The sequence below is a fragment of the Prunus avium genome, chromosome 1 (genome assembly GCF_965620075.1).
Source record: "Prunus avium chromosome 1, drPruAviu1.hap1.1, whole genome shotgun sequence".
NCBI lineage: Eukaryota > Viridiplantae > Streptophyta > Magnoliopsida > Rosales > Rosaceae > Prunus > Prunus avium.
Genome location: NC_142284.1, coordinates 58,703,955 through 58,709,530, shown reverse-complemented (window position 1 = coordinate 58,709,530; position 5,576 = coordinate 58,703,955).

The window sequence follows — 5,576 nt, the reverse complement described above, 5'->3', positions numbered from 1 at the left end:
GTGATTCATCAGGCACAAACAGATACCGGAGAAGCCAGAACTTCCGATTTTTTATGTGAGCAAAGCCCTCCAAGGCGCAGAGTCTCGATACCCCCTGCTCGAGCAGCTGGCTTTGGCTCTGGTCGTCTCTGCCCGAAGGTTACGACCCTATTTTCAAGCTCATACTATCATAGTCTTGACCAACCAGCCTCTGCGGCAGGTTTTTCAAAAGCCAGAAACGTCCGGTAGGCTGGTAAAGTGGGCAATCGAGCTGGGAGAGTTCGACGTTCAGTGCAAACCCAGACCTGCCGAGAAGGGTCAGGCCGTAGCAGACTTCATCTCCGAGCTAACACCGTCGGCCGCACCAGAACATGGGAGTAACTCTCCACAGATAGACCTGCCGAACGGTAGCTGCTTCGACCTGTCTATTCCCATCTGGGTCCTGCATGTGGACGACTCGGCAAACCAGCAAGGATGTGGGGCCGGCCTGGTACTCACCTCTCCCGATGGAACCAAGATGGAATACGCCATCAGATTTGGCTTCCGAACGTCCAATAATGAGGCAGAGTACGAAGCCCTTCTAGCCGGCCTACGGCTAGCTAAGAGCATGGGAGCAAAGCAAGTCAGCATACACAGCGACTCGCAACTCATCGTAAACCAGGTCACTGCCGATTTCGCGGCAAAAGACGTATCGATGACCACCTACCTATCATCGGCACATCGATTACTTCGGCAATTTAAGGCGTGCGAAATTCGGCAGGTACCCCGATCGAAAAATAGCCATGCCGACGCATTAGCTAGATTGGCTTCGGCAATTGACGACAGGATCGGCCGACAAGTCCCTGTCGAGATATTGACCCAGCCAAGCACCGCCACCGCTGACATAAGTGTCGTACGGTACGAAGACACTTGGATGTCGCCAATATACACATACTTAACGAACGGTACCCTCCCGGCGGAAAAGGCTCAGGCAAGGAAGCTCCGTTACCGATCAGCAAAGTACATTGTCATCAACGACATTCTGTACAAGCGCGGCTACACAACCCCCTACATGAAATGCATCACTGAAGAGCAGGGCGAGTATGTCCTTCGGGAGATCCACAGCGGGGTCTGCGGTGATCATTCTGGTTCCAAATCCCTGGCCCACAAAGCCTTCCGGCAGGGCTACTACTGGCCGTCCATGCATCGGGATGCGATTACGATGGTAAAGAGGTGCGACAAGTGTCAGCGGTTTGGCAACGTTCCACACATACCTGCCGAACCCCTTACACCGATTGTAAGCCCATGGCCATTCGCCCAGTGGGGACTTGACCTGATCAGGCCCATGCCGCAAGGCAAGGGACAGGTTAAGTACGCAGTCGTTGCGGTGGACTATTTCACAAAATGGGTCGAAGCCGAAGCCCTGGCCACCATTACTGCGGCAAGGATCGAGGAATTTGTCTGGACCAACATCTATTGCCAGTTCGGTATCCCGTATGCCATCATCACTGATAACAGAAGACAGTTTGATTCGGAACTTTTCAGACAGTTCTGCATTCGCCTCAAAATCAACCTATTCTTCGCCTCCCCAAGTCACCCTCAGTCGAATGGTCAGGTAGAAGCCGTGAACAAAATTATCAAGAAACTCTTAAAATGGAAGCTCAACAGTGCGAACCTCCACTAGGGAGACCCCCTTCAGCCTTGCATTCGGTTCGGAAGCCATCGTCCCGGTTGAAATCGGCGAATCGTCTTACCGAACGGAAAGTTTCGAGCCAAGGGTGAACGAAACCGCACTTTCATTAAGCCTCGACTTAATCGAAGAACGCCGAACGGTTGCCAACCTTCGGAATGAGGCATACAAGCAACGCGTCTCTCGGTACTATGACTCAAGGGTCAGACCTCGCTCCTTCAGAATCGGAGACTGGGTTATACGCAAGGTCTCGCTTGCAACCAAAAACCCAACGGAGGGAACCCTCGAACCTTCCTGGGAAGGTCCCTATGAAGTCATCGGCATCCTTAGATCCGGCACCTGCAGGCTCCGAGGCACGGACGGGAAGACCCTCGGTCACCCATGGAATGTGGAACATCTCAAGAGTTATTTTAAGTAAGCCCCCTAGCCAATGGCATGGCGGAATTTGTATTTATTTGCCTACGGCACTTATATATATAAAAACAAGATCATCCAGATCGTTATAGCCTATCGGTAATTTTTCAAGCAAATTGTTTCGGTAGGGCTCATCAACATGAGCCACGGCAACGTTGCCTACGGCAATCGAAAGCTATGCTCTTACACACCACTACTCAACTATCAGTACCTAGGACTTGCCCACGGCACCCCTATAGAAAAAGGGCTATTGGGGCCTTGTCCCTACCGATATCTGCGACACTTGTATGTTGGCAAGAATGATTGTCCTACGCAGTTATTAGCCTACGGCAGTAGCAAGCATGGATAAAATTCAAACATAAAAACACAAGTGATAAAAACAAAATATTACTTAAATTAAAAATGCCCTCGGCATTAAGGCGTTCGGAAATGTTGCCAACGGTAATTAAACGTACAAAACAAAATAAAATAAAGAAAATCCCTAGTTCAAGCATCTTCTGGGGCAGCAGGGCCGTCTTCGGCAGCGGGGCCATCGACATCACCGGCATCTTCCGGGGCGTCCTCCCCCTCGTACTCCTCAATCATCTCCTCGGTGACGCCTTCCGGTAGAGGAGGGGGATCGGCAGCAAAGTTCAGGTTCAGCTTCTGCCCGGGATTGTACCGTTTGAAGCGGTAGATGAGATCCGCCATCTCGGAGCCCACCTCATTATCCAAGAGGGTAGTGAACTCCGTAGACGAACGGTAACTCTCAATCGCTTCACGAACGGCAGTCTCAATCTCTGCCGCCTTCGCCCTCTCAGAGGCCTCAAGTGCCGTCTCTGCCGCGCCTTTCGCCTCATCGGCATCCCTCACGGCCTGCAGGGCGCCGTCCAGAACCGCGCACATTTCGGCAAGCTTGACCTCGCTCGCCTTATTCTGCCGTTCGGCAGCCTGCATGTCTTGCACGAGATTGGCATGGTTCTGAAGCGCCTTGCCTGCTTCGACAACCTTGAAGCGGCCCTCTTCGTACATCTTCTTGGCGTGCTCGGCAGTTGCGATGGCCCTTTTCATGCGCAGCCACATGTCCATGGACGCCTGAAAATTGAAATCACAAGTTAGTGCCAAACGGCCAGAAGCAAGCAAAAACAGAATCAAAGGAGATGGGAAAAGGGAGATACCGAAGCCTGAAGACGAAAGGCGCGCCCAGCCTCTTCCCGAAGGGATTTCTTCGGCAGCTCCTCTATGTCAGACAAATTCATCTACGAACCCACGCAAGTGTCACCGCCTCGGTAGGCCCCTCTTCATCCTCGGCAGCAAAGACGGCCCTCGGATGGTCGACAAGCCGCACCCGCTTGGGAGTGGAAGCGGCATCGAGATCCACCGTAAACGGCCGCTTACCGGATGCCGTGGAAGGCGGAGCCTCGGCACTCTTAGCTGCACTCGGCACCGGCTCGTCTGCCGGCACCCTCCTTTGCACGGGTTCGGTAGCCCGCTGTTGCTGCCGTTCAGCGGAGGGCTGCCCCTCAGCGCATGTCTCAGCGACACGCTCTGAAGAGGCCTCAAGCTGGCGCCGCTGCTTCTTCCCCTTCGTAGCCACCTGGAAGCGCCGCTTCGAGGTCTCGGACATCTTCTTGGTCTCGGCAGTCTTCCTGCTCTCGGACACTGCATGTACCGAACATTTAAGTGTGCCGAAAGAACTCAACGAACAAAGAAGCAAGAAAGAAATGAAGTGGACTTACTCTCGGCAGGGCTAACAAGGCGGGCTCTAACGAGATTCTCGGTGAAGAGGAATTAAGGGTATGTCCTCTCAACGGCAGGGACCTTCAGCCTCACCTGATCGATCTGATGAATCTCGGACTGGAGGGCGACAGGCTGCTTCAGTTTGCCTGCAAACATGAGAAATGTACAGAATCAGTATACCGAATAAAAACAATACAAACATACCTACCGAACGGTAGGAAGGTAACCTACTGGCTATTTGGAAGGTGGTAGGTATGTGGAATCGGACAGGAGTGTCCGACGGCGACTCCCAATCTCCCGTTAGCATCACACGCCGATTCCTCCTAGTCTTCTGGGACGTTGGCAGGGCGTTGATGAAGTGACCACGCTCGGCAGCCTTCAGGCAGTTCGCCTGGACCCAGCCCCTGTGGTCAGTTTTCTTGGACTTTGTTATGCTATACAGATTGGAGAACTGTTCGTAGGAAGGGTCCCCTTCACCGGCAAGCCTAAATGCCGTAATCACCCTCATCAGAGCCACCCAAAAATTGGGATTGTACTGGCCTGGGGCATACCCTATCTGCGCTAGGATCCTTTGGACGGGAGGCTGTAACGGTAGCCTAACGCCATGCTGAAGGACGGGCGTAAAAAAGGCTACTTCGTCATCCTTAGGCTTGCTCAAGGATTCTCTAGGGCCCGGAATCCTCATCTTTACCGAACTAGGAATCCTATATTCGGCACGGAGTCTATCTAGCTCCCGAACGGTCAACTTATTGGGCTTTAGATAGTCCACACCAAACAGGTTCTCTTTCGGGACTCCCATGGGCATCCTAGGGTTTCCTCGATGGACTACCGTCACCCTCGGCTGGGAAGAAGGCTCGGCAGTCTCTTCACGCCCGGAAGTAGAGGCTTTCGAACGGTAACTAGGCTGCTCCGACACCTGTGCGTCCCCCTCCTGGGACTCAGAAGGCGGGTCTATCCCGAAGCGAGTACCGTCGCTGTACACTACAGTCAACGGTATGGGTTGACTGGTCATAAGTCCTTTCCCAATACCGTGGGTGGGAGCGGATCTGGTCCCCTCACCCACCACTTCAACGACAGAACTCCCGTCGCTCTCGGAACCCTGGTCCGATTCCTCACTATCGGTACCCCTTCGATTATCTGGAGACTCTCCGTCGAATGCGTTTAGCTCGCTCTCGAACCCCGACTCGCTATCAGACATCTACAAAAAAGAACAACAAAGGAAGGAAACTAAGGCACATGCAGAGGGCTAACCTACAGGCGCCTACGTCTCTACCTATGGCAACTAGACTATCGAACTACACCCCACTTGCATAAAGTTCTAGTCTAGTTCAGCCCAAGGAAGGACGTATGCATAGCAAAAAAGAAAAAACATAAACAAGAGTTCCGAACGGTACCTTTTGAGAATTGAAGGATAGAGTTTCGCTGCGTCAACAACCGAAAGGCTTCGCCTGAAATCGCCCAAGCTACCGTTCGACCTTGCCTGAAATCGCCTTGGCTACCGATAGGCTTCGTCGGAAATCGCTCAAACTACCGTTCGATCTCGCCTGAAATCGCCTTAGCAGAGCTCTCGCAACACTCTCAAATGTAGAAGTGGCCCTCGCCTCAGAGGCCACTCCTATTTATAGACGAGGAGACGCAACAGTACACCTCGGGACACGGAACGACGCATTAATGGCGCTGCCCTGCATGATTTGACATGCCACGCGTCGCGCAACGAACGGGAAGAACTGACAGCACGCAGGTTCAGAAGACGAAGCATCACTCTGTCCAAGTCAAGAACCTATCGGTAAGTCCG